Genomic DNA, 20,384 nt, shown 5'->3' on the forward strand with positions numbered 1-20,384 from the left:
CCTTGGATGTGAAGAATTTCCCATGTGATCTTGGAACTCTGATTGTAATCTTTCAGAAATGAGGAGGCCAGGAAAAATGTCAGAAGATGGAGATAGGAAATCATCCCTGTTTCCAAAAGGGGATGGAGAAAGTAGATTCTCATAATTAAATAAAACACTAGAATGAATTATTGAATAGATGGCTGGTTTTCTTGAAGGACTATTTTTGGTTCATTGTGAATAAATCATACCAAAAAGGACTGTAGTCATCCCTTGGTATCCACTGGGAATTGGTTCCAGGACCTGCCACTGATACCAAAATGCTCAGATGCTCAAGTCCCATAGTTGGCCCTTTGTATCTGCGGGTTCCACATCACTGAATTCAACCAACCTCGGATCACATATGTATATAGTGTATTTATTGAAAAAAATCCGCGTATAAGTGGACCTGCAGCAGTTAAAACTCATGTTGTTCAAGGATCAACTGTACTGTGTTTTCGTGACTTGCTGGACCTACTAACTGGATAGATGATCCCTTGATTTCTTCAGATCACTGGAGACCGTCTCTCATGATATGCTTGTGCAAGATGGCTGGTTTTTGCAGGGGGCTTCGTGGATACATGTGGTGCCACCAAGGTTTCTTGAGAGGTCTGGTTGGGGGGTGGGGAGAGGGAGCCCTTGATGGCTGGATCTTTCCACCCTTTCTTCACCTAGAGCAGCTCCTGTGTTATCTGTTTATGTATTGGGAATCTCTTTCATTTTGTTTGATAGAGAACTTCTCCTACCAAAGAAAAAAGTTTGAAAGCCCCTGGATTAATTGGTGGTGGGTGCATGCTTGGTTGAGTATCTGTAACCGCCACAGTACCCATTAATGGACTGATATCACCTGAATCTCCAGAGACACTGCTCTTGACTTTTCTCCAAGACCTGTTGACAACTTCAAAGACAAGCTTAATGGTTTTTGAATGACTCCAGGGGGAAGGATAGCTAAAAATTGGACAGAAAAATCAGGAATCAAAGCTGTCAACCTTAACAAGAAGAAACCTAATACGGATAAATGTCAAATTCTGTACGTAGGTCCCCAAATTGAATTGCACAGGGTGGGGAGAGGCATATGAAAAAAGATTTAAGGATTAGTTGATTTCGATCTCAGTATGTCACCAGCATGATGGGCTTCCAGAGGTGCTAATAAAAACCTAGCCTGTTTAAACAAAGCATAATGTCTCGGCTTAAAAGTTGTTTCCTCAAGGAAGCCTTTCTGGAACTTTCTCCCAGAGTGTGTCAGGCAAACCTGTTCCATGCTCCCAGGCCCCTGGTACTTTCTTCCCAGAGCACTCCCTGTACCTTCTCTGCATGGTAGGCTTGACTGTCTCCTCAGCTGGTTGGGGCACCAGGCCTGGTGGGTTGGTTTCTATCTCTAGGGCCTGAACAAACGCCTGGCACACGTTAGGCTTTCAGCAAGTGTTTGTTGAACAAAGGATGCAATTTTCAGTTCTGGGAGCCATCTTTTAAAAGGAATGTGGCCAAACCAGGGTGTATTCAGAGAAGGGTAGTTAAGAAGGTGGTTAGTCTCAAAAAATTTTCCTGTGAGGAATTTGAATATACTGGGCATGGATAATGTGGAAAAGTGCAGATATAAGGGTCATCAACTAGCTTTTTTCAAGGGTTGAAAGTGGGTAGTGACTTAGGCGTTGTTGCAGGTGTTGGGCATGTTTGGGCAGAGGAAAGGAGGACAGAGGGGGACTGGGGTGTGTATGAGGTGAAATAACAGATTGCAACTCAGCGTGAGACAGCACTGTAGAGCAGACCCATCTAAAGTTGGGAGGGCTTGTCCTATGATGTGGTCAGAGCTGCCGTTTTTTGGAGTCACCCCCTGAGGGTGAGGACCACCATCAGGATAGCTGAGGAGTCTTTTTACAGGCAATACGATGTTAAAGTAGAAATGGTCTCTGGGGGTCCTTTCAGTTCTGATGATTTGGTGATTTTATATTCATTCTCTAGAGAGAAGAGCAGAGACAGTTTTCCAAGTTATAAAACGAGGCAGACTTATTCACTCGTATTCTGGTTGATCTCTTGGATTGTGATTTATGTTTGGGCTGCCACTCATGCCTTCTGAAGGCACGATGCTTTAAATGATCTATGTTTACTCTATGTCCCTTGTTGTTAAATCTACTTTTTCAACAATGGTTGATTTCCAATAAACCTCTCTTCTAATCTTCTACTTTTTTAAAAGTGAGTTTTACTCAAAGGCTTTTGGACAGTAGGAAAAATTGTTTTTTATTTTTTAAGAGAGCTTGGGAATAGGCTATTTTAATAGCTGCTCTTCCTACCCTGTTTAATTACATCACGCAAACAGCACTGCATTCACATGAGGCATTCAGGCTGAGGCTGGGAGCCACCTGGCACGCAGTAGCCATGCCCCAGGCCCCCCACTGTGAATGGCAGGGGGAGGGTGGGGGGGTAAGTCTTCAGAACTAGAAAAGGCTGAGAAACATTAGGTTATATCTATGTACATATTAGCACATTTAGCATATGTTGAGTAACTGAACAGAGGGCAGAGGAGGAGAATAAAGGTGGGAGTAATTAAGCCTGTCAGTCTAACTAGAAAGAGAAAACCCACAGATAAGAAAATAATAGACACTAAAAGGAATGTTCTGGAACTGCAACGCAGTGTTTCCTAACTCAAGTTCTAAGCCCTTTCCAAATTACAGGGGCCTGTCTAGCACAGTGGTTCTCAGCCCTGTTTGCTTGTTAGGATCAGGTCTGGGAAAGGCATTTTTAAAACCCAGGAGGTGGTTGGAACATGTTTGTCATTACAGACAGAAGGGCTGGTGTGGGCGCTGGAAGGAGGACAGGTGGGTAGAGGGCCATGGAAGGGGCCACATGAGGGGACTGTCCTGGTTAGGGTGACCCTGGGTGGGTCTGTCTTCATGGTTCTTTCCGTGTCACGGACCTATTACGCAGACTGCAGGGGTTTTCTTTGTGTGTGGATAAATTTTAGACTCTGTTTTTAACAGCATCCTGAAGATGTTGTAGTCTTACAGCACCCCTGAGAGCTAGTTATTTCACAGAAGGGAAAGCCAAACGAGGGTCAGAGAGACGAGGGAACTGGTCTCGGGCTGTGCAGCTAATGACAACGCATTTCTTTTGCTGCAGGACAACTTCTGTATATTTGCATTGGTGGTTTGCTAAAACCACCTGCAAGAAGAGTAATAATTTGACCTGGAAACCATAAATTCTATTTTTACCTGTATTGATTGGGTCCCCGTGAGTGCCTAAGCTTTTTTTACAACTTCATATCGGAATCCGATACTAACTGAAGTGAACTGATCTACTGTGAAAGATCCTTACATATTATTCAATAACTCTAAATTGCTTGCAGCTGCTAATGGAGAGGACATTTAGATCAGATGCTCAGAGAGCAGCAACTCTTCTCTTCAGGCATCACATCCATTCCAGACTTCCAGAAAGAGGGAGCAATGGAGGCCTGGGGGCCTGGCCATCTTAAAGAACCAGGGATTGCGGGGGCCAAGCCCTGCTCATCCTAAAGTGTTGGCAGGACTTCCCTGGCGGTCCAGTAGTTATGGCTCCACGCTTCCACTGCAGGGGGCACGGGTTCCATCCCTGGTCTGGGAGCTAAGATCCCACATGCCGTGCGGTGCAGCCAAAATAAATAAATAAATAAATAAAGGGTTTGCATCCTTATGGGGACGAGGCAGTTGTGGCTCATTTCTTTTCCAGGTTCATTGTCGCTATCTCAGTTGGTAAAAATATGTTGATTATTCACGAAAACAAAAAAAAAATTACTTTTAGCAGATTAAAATGAAATGCTAACCAGTGCTGAGTTCTTGGAAATCTTTGTGGCTTATTTAGCAACACAAATTGGTTGATGTAATTCTGACAGAAGCAGTCTGGTTTTTGCTTTATCCTGGGGGTGTTCTAGCTGTTTGTTCCCTGAGAAAAGTGACTTTGTGTTTAAATTTTCAGGGTTCCAATTCCTGAATGATTAAAATAAAAGAAAAAAAAGAGTAAAAAGGTTCACAAGCTAGTGCCATGTAGACAATAGATTCTTAAATCTTATGTAGGTATGTATGTGTTAGGGATGAGCACAGAATGAGAAGTCTCAGTGCTTTTCCTGTGTCTCCAGATATGGAAACCCTCCGCATTTGTGTCGTGGGGTTGGGGAACTTTCCCTTTCCACTCCTCTCTAGTTCTTGTGGCTGGACTAACACACAAGACAGATTAACAGGAGAAAAAGAAATTTTCATTTGCGAACATGCAGGTCTCATAGAAATGGTACCTAAGAAGTGGCCAAGGAAGGGAGCTTTTATATTTTTTAGGCAAAGAAACAATATGTGAGGAATTGACAAGACAAAGAAACTTGGGTTTTGGGTGCTCAATTAGTGAAGAATCTGAACAGGGTTTGGGCTTGGGGTAGTCAATTAAAGACGTAAGGAGGTTTGTTTATACAGGCTTCTCAGCCCCGAATTCCCAGTTCCGGGTGGTAAGGGTGTCCTTCTACTTCCAGAGGCAGGGAGTGCACCTTCCACGTTGGAGACTGATTTCCTGTTTTCAGGGAGACAGAGAGGAGGGTCAGAGTGTCCCTCTTGCATTGGCCATTTCTTAAGTGACTTTAATTCAAAATAATCAATATGCCACTCTGACATATTTTGGGTGGCCTGCCCTGCGTCCCAACAGTGTTCTTTTGGGCTGATTTGACTGGATAAAATTCATTGACTAGACTGCCTAACTCGGGAGGAATTATAATTAAATGGTGACTTGATGTATCCTAGTACATTAAGTCAGTTGCTTGGTCCTTGGTGAACCAATCAACATATCTTAGCCCACCTCGCTCCCACACTTGAGCATTGATGCCTCCGGACCTCAGGCTTCTTCCTTCTTCCCCTTCCCCCCACCCTATTATTCTATTTGCTCCTTCCCAAATTTACTTCCCTCCCACTCAGCCCAGCCTGAGATCCATCAGGGAAGCTACTATCTCCCCAGGGTCCTCCATCCCTCAGCCCAACCCTCGTGGTCTGCACCCTGCAGCGCTCCGGGCAGCTGGGAGGCCTCCCTCTGCTCACTGCACTCAGTTCCACCCCCTCCACCCCTTCCCCTCGAATTCTCTCTTCCCTCTTTCAACCCTTATTTCTTTACAGCCTCCTTCTACTTACCATATAAGTCTTTCCTGTCTAAAAAAGATACCACTCCATACCTCATTATTTTGTAATAACCTATAAGGGAAAAGAATCTGAAAAAGAATATATATACATATATATATATATATATATATATATATATATATATATATATATATATATATATATATAACTGAATCACTTTGCTATACACCTGAAACTAACACAACATTGTAAATCAATTATACTTCAATTTAAAAAAAGTTTAAAAAAATACCACTCCACTTCTGTCCTGTCTCTTGCCTTCCCTTCACACAGAAGCTTTTTATGAAATGAATCAATAGTCATTCTCTTCACTTATCTCCCATTTACATCATGAATCACTGTATCCTGACCCCTGGCCCCCAACCCACCTGTCTGCAGAGTGCTCTTGAAAGGGTAAATAACACCCTGCCTTATTGTCAGATCTTATTAAAGCCAGGTCTTATTGCCTGACTTATTACAAGACTTATTTTTAGTTTGGCCTTTTAGTTATTAATTATTATTATTTTTCAAGAGCCAAGTTTTTTTATTTGTTCATTTCTTGCATTTGAAGTAGTCCTCAATGACATCCTTGGCCTGACTGAGACTCTTTGCCTTGTCCTTTGTCCTTGGCCACCATGCAACTGCAGCGACCACTTTGCGGAGCTCCCCTCTCTTGTCAGCTTTACAGAGGCCCACTCATTCCCCTAGTTTCTTGTTGGCATCAACTTGAATTAGGTTGATTTCGTGCTCAGCACAAACAGCCTCCACCAGCTTGACCCACACAGGCTTATCACACAAAGATGGATGCAAGCACACAAAGGTGGTCTTGGCGCTGGTCTAAGGCTTTGGCAGCTTCCCGAATTCCATGTGCGAGGCCATCGGTGGATGAGAGTGGTCTTCAGTACCTCCTGTAAAGTGTTGTTAACGTCCATTACACCTTCCAGCAGCAAATCAATGCCTTCCTCAGCCATGGCTGTGGGTTACAGGTGGAGCCGAAACTGGAATACACCCTCCAGCTTGGTGGCAGCAGGGAAAGAGAACCTTTTATTTATTTTAGTTTTTAATTTTGGATTTTTAGAAGTAGGAAACTTTTACCTGAAGGAGAGACTTTGAGGCGTCTCTTCCTTGCTGTAAGGCTGATGGAAATGACGTTTCTTGGGTGTGTTGAAGTACAGAGGATTCAGGCTTTCTCTTCCCCCGGAGGCTCCATCCTCCATTTCAACTCTGCAGATTTCCGGGCACGAGGTGAGGAGGCATTAGTCTCCTGCTGTTTCAGGTGTCGCCCGATTGTTGGCTGGGGGGTGCAACCTTCTAACACACGCAGGTGCATACTTTTCACGTATTAAGTCATTTACTGCTCACATTGATCCTGTCCATGGGGAGATTTAGGCACAAAGAGCTAACTTGTCTGGGAACACCCAGCTATCATGGATTTGAACTGAAGTAGTCTAGGAGAAGCCAGAAATCATTGCTGAACACTTTTTAGCCTTTATCTTACTCATTGGCTCTCTCTGACCCTCTTTCCCTGCTCTCCTTTTTAGGTTCCTTAAATGTTGATTGGTCTCAGAAGTCAAGCCCCCCACCCTCTATTCATCTCCTGAATCCAGCTGTTTTCTCTATCTTCACTTAGATGTCCCACAACCATGTGAGATTCAGCACATTCCCAAACAGAACTCCTCACCCTCCCACCAAACCAGCATCCCCTCCTGTGGCCTCTCTCTGTGAATGGCACCATCCTCCATTCAGTTATTCAAGTTGGGTGCCAAAAGTCGTTCTAGATTGCTCCTTCTCTGTTATCTTCCACCTGGCTTTCAAAGCCCTAGACTGCCCGGGCCCTGCCTTCTTTCCAATCTCATTTCTTAACCCTCACCCCTTGCCCACTCTGTGCCAGCCATCCTTGTCTTCTGTCCACTTCACAAACACACCAAGCTTATCCTGACCCTGGGGCACTTGTCTTAGCTGTTTCCCTTGCCTGGAATTCCCAGTCTCCAGATCTGTGCATCGGTAGATCCTTCTCGACATTCATGTCTCTGGGTAAATATCAGCTCCACAGAGAGGCCTTCCCTGACCACCCAGTCTAACATAGCTGTCAGTCACCCTCTATCACATCACCTTACTTTAATTCTCTGCATTGCATTTATCACTGGCTGATGCTTTCTTATTTATTGATTGATTTGTTTATCATCTCTCCATGGGATGTAAACTCCATGAGAGCAGTGACCTTGTCTGTTCTGTTAGTCCCAGGATCCCAGCATCCAGAGCTGTGTCTTGCATATAGTCAAAATAATATTGATAAGAGCTGACATTTGTGGAGCATTTCCAGTGTGCTTAGGCAAATAGTAGTACAATATGTAATACCCTCATGTGGTAATATGTACTTTCTTAATAATATACATAGTGTGTATTATATATTATATAACATACAATATAATACATATAATATATTACACATATGATATATGTATACTATGTAATATAAAATACCTACTATATACAATATATATCATATGTACATATATATGTGTGTGTGTATGTATATCCTCATGGTAATATAATAACAATACCTATTCTCATATGGTTTGGTGAGAATTAAATGAGGCAGTATTAGTAACATCTTATTATGATTATGATTATCATTAGTATTATTATGCCTGGTTTGTAAATGAGGAAACTGCGGTACATAGTGGTTAACTAACTTCACAAGATCACGTGGCTGAGACGTGGTGGGGTCAGGCTTGGACCCAGGAGTCTGGCTGTAGAGCCAGATGCTCAGTAAGCTCGCTGGGAGCTCACCGAACACCTTAACCTCTTAGCTCCTTTCTGCCCCACGGCCATAGGAGGAGCGCCCAATGTCTGTTGCCTGGATTTTGCCACAGATTCTTAGCTGATGTCCCAACCTCCAGGCCTGCTTTTGAATTCTACGAGCGTGGTCAATCTAAAATGTAAATCAGAACTGTTAGGCTCCCAGTTCTCTTAGACTAAGATCCAAACTCCTTTTCTTCATAAGCTGAATTCTCTTCACATCTCTGGCCATATTTCCTACTTCTTCCCCATGTGCACCTTTATTCCTAACGCACCAAATTACCCTTGGGTCCCTGAACACACTGTGCTGTTTTGCAGCTTCATGCAAAACAGAGGCTGTTTCCCTTGCCTTGCTTAATTTGACAGATTCTTAAAGCTTGTTTCTATTACTTAGAAACTTTCTTAGTGTTCTCCCTAACCTACTCCAACCCCATGGGGCCGCCTACATTGGGTGTTCTCTTCTCTCCTGTTTCACTTTGTGCACAGTTCAATCATGGAAGTACTGTGTTGTACTCTTCTGGGCTCCTCCTATGCTCCCCTACCCCCCAACCTCCAGCCTTCCCTCAGCCTTTCCTGTGGACGTTATCATTTTGACTGGCTTCCCTCCAACCCTGGTACCTAAGAGAAGGCCTGGTAAATATTAGGCACTCAGTAACTATTTGCTGAATGAATACTAACTTCCAAAAGGAATTTGAGGCAATCATATATAAGACAGAGCATTATAATATATTCAATATTAATACAAACATTTCAGAAACCAACTAGAAAAAAATTACGTTCTTGGAATGAGTTTATTCCTGGAATTGGGCACAATTTAACTTTGAGTTTTTTGGCTACCAAGATAAAAAGGGAGATGTGTGGGGGCAGTTCATCTTTATTTTCTAGGAAAAGGAAAAGGTTCTTCAATTGAGACAAGTTTTTTCGTGGTCCTGAATTCTAGGAAGAGATTCTTCCATGGAAGGGAGATTGGATTTCCTTAAGGACAGTGTTTTTGAATGTAAACATTTGTAAAAAATTTTTCTTAATAAAAGCTCAAGGTTTAACGTTGAATTGCAGCTCCAAAGGCATTTGTTTGGGGTCCTACTTTAATACAGTGCCTGTATTTTTTATTTGGATTTATTTATTATAGGGGTGGAGCTTAGAGAGCCTAGAGATTTTGATAACTTACCCAACAACCATAGCCCAGGCACCTCTTATCAATAGATCCACTTTCCAATGTAAGTTATTTTTTGGGAGGGGAAGTGTGTGGGTTTAGGGCAAGCTTTGGCAAGTCCTGAGTCAGCTATTTTACATTTGGGTCTTTGGTGACTACCAGGGGTTTAGCATTTCCATGTTGTTCATTGAAGAGATTTCTTGCATTAGACACCAGGTGGTCCGTCCACCTTTGGAGGATCTCTCATCAGAACTTAAGGGCCTGCACAACTACTGAGCCCGCGTGCCACAACTACTGAAACCCACGCGCCTAGAGCCCACGCTCCACAAGAGTAGCCACTGCAATGAGAAGCCCATGCACCACAACGAAGAGTAGCCCCTGCTCGCTGCAACTAGAGAAAGCCCGCACGCAGCAACGAAGACCCAACACAGCCAAAAAAAAAAAGAAAAAAAAAAGAACTTAAGGACCTGACTTGTGCTGCCTGGTTTGAAGGCCATCTTGCCTTCATGAAACAGTGAGCTCCAGCAGTGTGGGGCAGGGCCACTGTAGTTCTTCACAGACTATTAGCTCAAGCACCTATATAAGCCCTGGCTGAGCCTCAGAATTGTACATCCTAGAGTTCTGTGCCATCAAGTATTGGGAGGGATAATTTTGGTCTAAAAGATTTAAGGACAAAGTATTATAAAATAGTCTGCATTCACTGAAAAATATATTTACTGAGCACCTGTTGGGCGCCGGGCACTGGTGGGTACCGGGGGTACAGTCTTAGTGCCCAGGTAGAGCTCACCATCTAGTATGATTTCTGTCTTCACTGATTTTACAATCTAGACAGAATCATAAGAGAACCATTCTGATGAGACTGTCAGGGCATCCATGTGCCAAATAAACTCCTAGGTAGCTGAGTTCGTTCACCTATTAGATGAGGATGATTTAGGATTGTCCATTTAAACATTGGGGGGTGTCTGCCAAATGTTATCATTTGAGATTTAGCATAGTCGATACAGTCTCTTCCCTTGGCCCCTTGTCAGTGAACAAGATCAGGTGTTTTTTTTTTGTTTTTTCATTTTGAAAATTTTCAAACACACAGAAAAGTAGAATAGTAGTCCAATGAACAGCTTTATAACCATCACCTCTATTCAATAGTTGTTAACATTTTGTCATATTTGCCTCAACTATGTTTTTTTCTTGATGTGGACGTATTTTAAAATTAGTTACAGATATCATGACATTTAACCTCCAAACACTTTTGAATGCAGCACTGATATTTTCCTCATGTGATCAGCAGCCTCCAAGGTGGCCCCCAGTGATCCCTGCCTCCCGGGATTCACCCTCTTGGGTAATCCCCTCCCATTGAGTGTAGGCTGGACTTATTGATTTGCTTCTCAGAAATAGAATATGGCAGAAACAATGGATGTCCCTTCCAAGATTAGGTTATGAAAAGATTGTAGCTTCTGTCTTGGGCATCCTCTCTCTCCTGTCCTTGATCTTTCACTTGCTCTGATGCAAGCCAGCACGGTTATGAGCTGCTCTATGGAGAGGTCCACGTGGCAAGGAACTCATCTCTGGCCAGGAGCCAGCAAGGACCTGAGGCCTGTTAACCATGTGAATGAGTTTGGAAACATCCTCCCCTAGTCAAGGCTTGAGATAACTGCAACCTGGCTGACATCTTTTTTTTTTTTTTTTTTTTAATATTTGGGATTTTATTTTATTTTTTTAATTTTTAAAAATTGAAGTATAGTTTATTTACAGTGTTGTGTTAATTTTTGCTGTACAGCAAAGTGACTCAGTTATACACATATACAAATTCTTTTTTATATTCTTTTCCATTATAATTTATCCCAGGATATTAAATATAATTCCCTGTACTATATAGTAGGACCTTGTTGTTTATCCATTCTATATGTAATAGCTTGCATCTACTAACCCCAAACTCCCAGTCTATCCCTCTCCCTCCCCCTCCCCCTTGGCAACCACAAGTCTGTTCTCTATGTGTGTGAGTCTGTTTCTGTTTCATAGATAGGTTCATTTGTGCCGTATTTTAGATTCCACATGTAAGTGATATCATATGGTAGTTGTCTTTCTCTTTCTGACTTACTTCACTTAGTATGATAATCTCTAGTTGCATCCCTGGCTGACATCTTAATTGCAGCCTGTGAGAGACCCTGAGCCAGAGGCACCCAGCTAAAGCTGCCTGGATTCTTGACTCACAGAAACTGTGAGGTAATAAATATTTGGCCTTTTTAAGCTGCTAAATTTTTGAGGAAATTTATTACACAGCTATCAATAACAAACACACCCACGTAGCTCCAATCCCATTAATCCTAGTAGGAACCTCTTTGAGCAGCTGCTGAGCTGTGAAGGGTACAGCCAGGTTGTCAAGAGGGAAGAGTGCTTATCCTGCTATGATGGGCGGCAGGCATCAGGCATCCAATTTCAGTTGCCTCAAGTTACATAGATAAAAGGTTTTACATCTTTTAGAAGTAGAATCTTATCTTCTGGTCTCTCACGAGACTATTATTACTACCCATTCTGATTTTAGCAGTGTTCTTCTCTTGGCTGTGAAGAAACCTGGATCTATTCCAAGATTGTAGAGCTTGGCACACAGGAGGTTTCTGTCTCTGGATTCAATGATCTTTGAGAAAGTAGTGTGCATTGGGGAGAGAGTTATGTGGGACATTCTTAACCATCTAATGGCCGGGATACATGAACAATAATGTTCAGTAGGGGAGTAATAAGGCCTCCCACAGAGTAGGAGCTAAAGACTCAGTCTTACACTCGGAAAGAAGCATCACACAGAATTCTATGTGCTATCCAGCATACTCATGGGTATATCATTTGAGAAGGTATCAGATTCCCAATTTTTTTTTTTTTTGGCCATTCTCAGACCAGGGATCGAACCCAGGGCCCGGCAGTGAAAGCGCTGAGTCCTAACCACTGGACCACCAGGGAATTCCCCAGATTCGCATTTTTAAAGATGAGGTCAATAGCAGTTTGATTTCCTCCAAAAGGATCTATGCCTATTGTGTGAATCTGAGTAAGGTCCACCACTCTGGGCAGGTGCTAAACAGTTCTGGTGGTTAAAGGTTTGCACCAGTTTTTGGTGATTGCTCAGATGTTTGAAAATGGTTGAAGATCCTGGATTCCAGCTAAGGTGAAACCTGGGGTCCATAAAATGATGACAGATCCTCCAGAAATGTGGAGTCTGCTTGCAGGGCCCTGATGGCCAGGCACAAAACCTGCCATTAGAATCTGCTACTATTCAACTTTCTTAAAAGAAGGATAAGTTCCTTATAAAAGGATTTGAATTTAAATTTCAGCATGACATTGAATTCAGTCTGATGTGTTGTTTCATTAACTAAACCATATTTGGGGGCTACCAGATAGTCTTTATTGAATAAAGAGACAGAACAGCTGGTTCCTCTGATTGCCCAAATACAGAATAGCCAGGACAGAAATGAAATGAAGGGGAAAGCCTCTCTTGGGATGTAGTTTGAGTTGGGTGCTCTATATTCTTTACCCTCAGAAGGTGTACTTGGGAAAGTGAAACAGGGGAGACCCATAGAACTTTTATACCCCTCAAATCTCACTGTTTCAGTTGAATGTCTAGTCAGACTCAAAAGCAGCAATATTTCAGCAACTTCAAGAAGAGAGAGAAATAAGAAGGCCGATCATCAGTGAGTCAGTAATGCTGCGTCATCGTTAGAGATGTTAGCTATGGTTCTTGAAGACTTCCAGAAGCTGCTGTTTAATGTTATTAAATTATAATACTAAGTGAGTCTGAGCAGGCATTTGCCTCCTCCTGAGAAATATTTTCCTAAACCGGATTTTCTGTGTGTGAAATTTTTCCACAACTGGTACAAATCCTTTATCCAAATTTCCTAAAGTTACAGTATATGTGCATGAATGCTTTGAGCGCATGGAGTTCAGAAGGTGCTCAGAAACATTAATAGGAGGACTGAAGTACAGAAGAGCAAGTGCAATCCCATCCTTATAGTGGGGAATGTATGTTCATCCTTGTCTCATCCATAGGGAATTTTAAGAGCTGGGACATCAACAAAGAGAAGATTGCGAGGAAGAGGCGAGATGATTGGTATTGGTGGTCATTGGGGAAGGGGTCAAGATAGTTCATACTCTCTGGAAAAAATTTTCCTGTACGTTCTTCTAGAGAATTTTGTAGAAGATTGGAGGAGTATCTAGTTGCCTTCCAGAATGAAATCTGAGGAGGGATTAAATTTAGGGGCTTCTTCTGGTATCCCCCCACCCACCTTTATTTTTTCCCAGAGTGTGAGCCAGTTGGTGCAACTAGTAAATGTCAGAAAGTTGTCAAAGTTAATGGTTTTAATTCTGATATTTACTCATAAGGACCGTTAATAACCTCATATATAAGATAGCACCACCCCCCTCATAGTTGAAAGAATCACATATTCAATGATTTTAGAGTATGCTGGGAATATGAACAAGAGCTCTTTAAAGGAAGTGGCCTGTCATATGACTTCTGACAAAGAGAGGTCTGACCAAGAGTGTAAGAGAGACTAGAACATAGATTTCCTTCAGCTTTGCCCTCTGGGAGTCACATGCAGGAAAAAGAGCTTCAAGGATGTGTTCTTTGAAGGTTGGCTGGTAAGATTACTGTGACCTGTGCTATCCTTGGGGAAAGTACTCAAAGTCTTTGTCTCTCAATTGTTCTTAAAGTCCCAGTTAATTAAATGTTGAGAGAGGGACAATTAGAAATAGGAATAATATCAACATTGTCTTCACTGGAATTATCTGTTTATAAATCCCATCAGTGCTCAAGTATAGGGAACACTAAGTAGGTGAAACACGTAATTACTCTTAATTCTTAGATTAATAGAAAAATGAGTGCTTGAAAGCCTTTTGACTATTAATCTTTAATTTCTCTCTAGAACGATATTCTCCCCACAGCCAGTCTTTTCTCTTCTGCCACTTATAGCATTTGGAAATTTAGCTAAATGGCAGGAATGGAGCTGATAGTGGCCAGTAAAAGCTGGGAGCAGAATTAGTAAGGGAATAAGTGGATATAATTCAGAGGTTCATTTCTATAGCTACTTCCAGTGCTCTGAAACAAACATTCTACCCACTATCACATAGTGATATATGTGAACACAAGTCATCGGTTTTTACTTAGAAGTATGTTAGTGGAGACTTACTTTCCTAGGGTGTTGTGCAAAATAAATATGGCCGTAAATTCTTTGTGTGATCCAGAGGAAAGAACTGGGATCAATGGTAGATGTACCAAGGGGACGTATTTTGTCTCAATGTAAGGAACTATCTAACCAGAGAATTGCCTGCCTTGCCCAGGAAATGAGGGAGAAGTCCCTAGAGGGGCTGCCGTTGGGGACTCTGGTAGGGAAATGGGAGAAGGGATTTCTACACTGCGTGGGAGGTTAGACTGTTCCGCCCACAGCTGTAGTACTTGTTCTATTATTGTTGATGAGTGTAAAATAATTCCTTATGTTAGAATAGCACCTTCTAGTTTGCAAAATGCTTTCACATTATTACATTTTTCAATCCTTATAATAGTTCTCTAATCTAAGAAAAGACAGATCAAACATACTTACGGCCATCAACACCTTAATTGATGATTTCTACTATGATAGGTACCAGAGGGACAGAAAAGTAAAACAGAGGGTTACCTGCCCTCAAGGAGATTAAAAACTACTTGAGGAGATGGACACACACATAAATAAGACTGTGAGATGACGTTACCTAATGAGTGATCTAGACCAGTGGCTCTTAAAGTGTCGTCCCTCGACCAGCAGCATCAGCATTACCTGAGATCTTGTTAGAAAGGCAGACTCTTGGGTGCCACTCCATACCTACTGAATCAGAAACTCCTGGCCTGGGGATGCGTGGGGGATAAATCAGTATTTTTAAAAAGCCCTCTAGGTGATGATGATGCACGCTCGAGTTTAAGACCACCGATCTACTCTAGTCTAGACCAGTGCTTCTCAAACTTTAGCGTGCATAAGAATCATCTGGAACAGCACTATTCAAAGTGTGGTGTAAGAACTGCAGGCTCTCCAGGGAATTTTTATGCATCTAAAGTTTAAGAAACACTGACCTGGAAGCTTGTTGAAACACAGATTCTCTCCCAGTCTCACCCCCAGTCATTCTGATTCAGTAGGTGGGACCTGAGCATTTGTGGTGCTGATGCTGGCATCAGGCTATCCTTTGAGCAGCCCTGCTCTAAGCAGTTGTCCCTCTGGGGTTTGGCAGGGGAGTGGGCAATGAGAGGTGCTAGTGGACTGGACAGTGCAGGTAGCCTTCCTGGAGTGGAGGAGGGAGAACTTGATCTGAGTCATAAGGGAAGGGTTGGGTTAGACAAGTGGAGGTTGTTTGAGACAGGAAGGATGGGATGAAGGATGGTGATGGGATGAGCTCCCGGCATATTTGACTGAAGTAGAGCATTCACATGAGGTAGACCTTGACTTGTCTTGCCAGGGCCTGGAGAGACCTATCTGCTGGCAGCTCTCATGCACCATCCCCAAGGAAGAGGCTGAGAGGCAGGCAGCAGGCAAACAGCCTAGACCAGGAGTGATTCCTCATTTGCGCTGTTTTGTGGTCCCTCCCTCTGGTGGGACTTTTAAGATCCGTGTTGCTCTCTATTTGTTCTCTCCTCATCCCTCGGTTTCCTTGCTCACTAAGCCATCTTGCTTCAACTCTGCAGCTTCCTTGTTCTCTCAGTTTGGTCTGAATCTTCAGGATTGGATTCCGGCCACTCTTCTCAGCCTCCGTGTTGATTTAGTTCTCCCTGGACAACTGTGTGGCTTTGCCCTCCATGTGTGCCCTCCCCTCACTCAGCTATCGCCTCAGTCAGTTCTAATGGGGTGGGGGCAGGTAATGGGGTGAGGGACCTAGCTGACACGTGCAGTCTTCTTCCACATGTTCTCATCTTTGTTGCATCCTGCTGTCTCCTGGTCAGCCCTGTGTTGCTGCCTGTGACAGAACTGGAAGGCCATGTGGGAAGCGCCAGAGGTCAGGCTTGGAGGTCAAAATAAGCAGCCTTGAGTTCATGGGGCCACTTAAGGTCTTGACCCATGATCTATGATAAAGTCCAATCACAGCAAGCTCAAGTCTGGCGTACAAAGAGCAGATATCCTTCAGGGCCCTAGAATATTCTTGTTATTCATGACTTAGTGCTCCCCACTCAATTTTTGGTCATCCTTGGGTGCTTCAGTGGTTCCTCCATCTACAACATGATCTTCCTCACAGAGAAGAGCTGCTCAAACCACCCAGGAGAGGTAGGATCCGATTCTAGAAACACCCAGGACCAGCTATCATTCTCCAGCCCTCAGTGGAGCCATCCCCTGCCCCCCTGCCATGGGCTCTCCTCAGGTCCTTGTGGCCCCTCCCTCTGGCTGCTTGGTTGCCATCCTTGCATTTCCTCACTGGTCTCTGCTCCCTGGTGGCTGCTTGAAGACCCAGCCAGAGAGGTCTGTGAAATCAGCCTGGCCACCTGAAGTCACCCTGCCACTGCTGGGATGTGGGCTCACCCTCACAGTCAGGAGGGCTGAGCATCCTCAGAAAGGCTTCTGTGGTTTTGGAACCTGGCCTCTGGTGGACCATCCCTTAGGGAGTCCCATGTACCCTGGGTCCCTCACCTCCCAGTGTTTCTGATATTTTCAATCTTTATTTTCTCTCACCAATGGTTCCTGGTCCACACACCAAATCTGGGGGCTGGCAGGGAGTTACAGGTGCTCAGATATCCCTCAGCTCCTTCTGTCCATCTCTACAGAAACTGGTGGGGTGGTTTACCTACTAAAAATGAGGCTTGAGTTGCCTCGTCACCCAAGCCTGCTCCTTCAGTGCCCTTCAGAAGTGCCTCTAGTGTTTTGTTTTTGCTAACACCCTCCACTAATGAAAAATGGGCTCACTTGGTGAAGCCTGGGGGTGCTGCAGACTTGAGACTTTGGCTTGTCCTCTTCATCTCTAAGCAGAGTCTAATCTAAATTCAGTCTCCCTCTTAAAAATACTTCCTGCCAAGCTCAAAAGGCCAAATCTGGAACAATTTGAACAGCAAAAGGAATAATGAGAGTACTGGATTATAGGCCATAGAATAAAATAAATATCGACAAGTGCACACTTAAATAAATAATGGAATACGTCAGTAAATGGGGGATGAAGGGAACAGTAGTATTTGGATCAATACATGTAGAAGGATTGAGAGAAATAGAAAATCCTGATTAGGCAAACACCACAGTAATAATTGTTTCAGATGACATCTACTGAGGGATGCTAAAATTAGTGGGCCAAAGTTTGAGGAGAAACAGGATATTTATACAGTCTCAAAGTTTCTCTCCCAAGGCTATTAATTGCAAAAGGAAAAATAGTAACATTACAGTGAAGAAACCTTATAGACACCACCTTCACCGCACGGTCAAGGTTAACATCCCCAGTGATATGGACATATGGACATTGTGGATCCCCCGATATTATGCCCCGAGAAGGGTTATTAGGGTTCTCCAGAGAAACAAGCCAATAGGAGATCTAGATATAGATATCTAGATCTATCCATGTCTATTTCTCTTATATAATAAAGTTATATTGACTTATACAACTATGGAGGCTGACAAGTCCCAAGATCTGCAGGGTGGGTTGGCAGGGTGGAGACCTGGGAGGGCTGATGATGTCGTTCCAGTATGAACTGGCTCAAGACCAAGGAAGAGCCAATGTTTCCATTTAAGTCTGAAGGCAGGAAAAAGCCCATGTCCCAGCTCAGAGGCAGTCAGGCAGGAGGAATTCTCTCTTACTCCAGGGAGAGTCAGCCCTACTGTCGAATAAGGCCTTCATCTAATTGGAGGAGGCCCACCCACATTAGGGAGAGCATTCTGCTTTACTCACTCTACCACTTAAATGTTAATCTCATCCAAAACACCCTCATAGAAACACCCAGAATAATGTTTTTTTTTTTAAATTTATTTATTTATTTATTTATGGCTGTGTTGGGTCTTCGTTTCTGTGCGAGGGCTTTCTCTAGTTGCGGCAAGTGGGGGCCACTCTTCATCGCGGTGCGCGGGCCTCTCACTATCGCAGCCTCTCTTGTTGTGGAGCACAGGCTCCAGACGCGCAGGCTCAGTAGTTGTGGCTCACGGGCCTAGTCGCTCCGTGGCATGTGGGATCTTCCCAGACCAGGGCTCGAACCCGTGTCCCCTGCATTGGCAGGCAGATTCTCAACCACTGTGCCACCAGGGAAGCCCAGAATAATGTTTGACCACGTAACTTAGCACCCGTAGTCCAGTCAGGTTGACACATAAAATAACCATCACAGAAGGGTTCATAAAAATGCATGACTACTCTAATTATTAACCACCTTCGACAAACCCAAGTTGATGAAAATTTTACAAAATAACTGACCAGTATTCTTTAATAAAAGTGTCAAGGCTATGAAAGACAAGGCAAGACTGAGGAGATTGGAGGAGACTAAGGCATCCTGATAACTAAATGCGGTGTGGGATCCTAGCTGGGATCTTGGAACAGAAAAGGATACTAGTTGAAAAACTAATAAAATTTGAATGAAGCCTATAGTGCAGTTAATTGTTTTATATTGATGTTAATTCTTTAGTTTTGGTAAACATACTGTGTTATGGTAAACATACTGATGTTAATCTTAGCAGAAGCTGGTTGAAGGGTATACAGAAACTCTGCTATTTTTGCAACTTTTCTATAAGTCTAAAATTAATTAACTAAAAAATTTAACTAAAAAAAACTTAAAAAAAAGTTTCCTGCCATTGGGTACTCTGAGGATTTCTTAGTAACAGAGGGTATTTTTATATTCTTTACATTTATAACTGTCTTGTGTGTATATATACATATAATTGTGTATCTACTGTGAATGCTAAATTCTATCTTTTTTTTTTTTTGGCAAGTTCCTTTAAAAACCCTTAAACTTTTGTTCTTTTTTTCCTTCTATATTCTGTGTTCCCTCCTGACTAAAGCATCCTTTTGTAAATGTTCACAGCTCAACCCTCTTGCTGTTCCATGGAGGGTCTTTATCTCTGAGGTGGTGCTCCTCATGGCATATTGTACAGAGCAGAGAACATCAGGCTGGGAGTCAGGAGACCCGGGTGCCAGCATTTCTAGTCTGGTTCTGTCACTAACTCAGTATCCTTCCAGTTTTAACATTCTGAGCCAAATGGCAAATTTGGGCTGAACGCTATATGCATTAGTTGATGTATGGATTCAAATGATTATATTTAGTATTTTTTCCCTTTTATCAAGGTCTGAAGTGCTCTATTTTTAGATTTCCTAAGTTTTTATAAACCCATGTACATTTTTTCCTCTTGCCCCCCAAAGTCTTTGGAGTCTACAACAGAATTCACAATTTACTCTGGCATTTCCCTTAGACTCTTTCCTTTTAGCCATTTAAGGAAATCAACATTTTGGGGGGCCAGGAAGCCAGTGTAGCTCTCCTTTAACTTGTTTTCTCCTCTCTGAAACTGGGTCGTATGTGTAAAAGTGAGATTTGAAAAAGGGCTGTCTGAACTGAAAACTTCTATTGCCCTGAGACGGCTTTGAAAGGAGGCTTCTGGTGGAAAGATGGATGGAATCTACCAGATGGAGAGAAGTGGGGGGCACATATGGGTTTTGGGGGGCAGGGAAAGGGGTGGGCACAGCATGAGCAGAGGCGTGGCAGTGGGAAGCATGAAGCATACTGGGGAGCGGGGCTGTTCTGGGTCTGCTAGGGTAAAGGAGGATGAGGGATAAAGCTGGAACGTGGGCGGGAACAGAGCGCGACGAGCCTTGGATTCCAGGTGGAGTTTGGACTGTATTTCATAGCCCATTTCATAAACCATCGAAGGTCTTTGAGAAAGGGAGTGCCACAGTGAAAAGAGTGTCTTAGAGATTTAAGTATGGGTGGGATATGGAATGGACTGGAGAAACAGAGGGTCTCTCCTCATGAGTGCTGGTGTTTGATGAGTTAAGCAGATACGGTGCTAAGTGCTTTACATGTGTTATGTCATTTAATCCTCACAGTAGCCCTAAGAAATACCCTTAATATCATCCCCATTTTCCAGATGGGAAAACTGAAGCTTTGCGAGGTTAGTTAATGACCAGGCTTTCCGTAGTGAATAACAGTGGTGGCAGGATGTGAAGTAGGATGGATCCGTTTCCACTTGGGCTGCCTCTTTATCCTGCAACACAGTGGCCTGGAGACAACCTGGGGCAATTGTAGTAGGTAAGATGTGATAAGTCCAGGTGACAAGGCCTGAACTAGGTCAGCCGTGGTGGAAAAGGAGAGATGGGAGCGGCAATGTGAGACATCCCTG

General features: G+C 43.2%; 1 protein-coding gene and 1 pseudogene across 6 annotated transcripts in view; one reads left to right on the forward strand and one right to left on the reverse strand.

Moving 5' to 3' along the window:
• Window positions 1–20,384, forward strand: part of FAXC (failed axon connections homolog, metaxin like GST domain containing) — a 75,990-nt gene that overhangs the window by 44,452 nt on the left and 11,154 nt on the right. The gene's annotated exons all lie outside the window — the stretch shown is intronic.
• Window positions 2,452–6,203, reverse strand: LOC309634814 (small ribosomal subunit protein eS12 pseudogene; annotated as a pseudogene). The gene has a single exon. The product of its transcript is annotated as a small ribosomal subunit protein eS12 pseudogene (transcript).

The sequence above is a fragment of the Balaenoptera borealis genome (genome assembly GCF_965194805.1).
Source record: "Balaenoptera borealis genome assembly, chromosome: 9".
In the NCBI taxonomy this organism is placed as follows: Eukaryota; Metazoa; Chordata; class Mammalia; order Artiodactyla; family Balaenopteridae; genus Balaenoptera; species Balaenoptera borealis.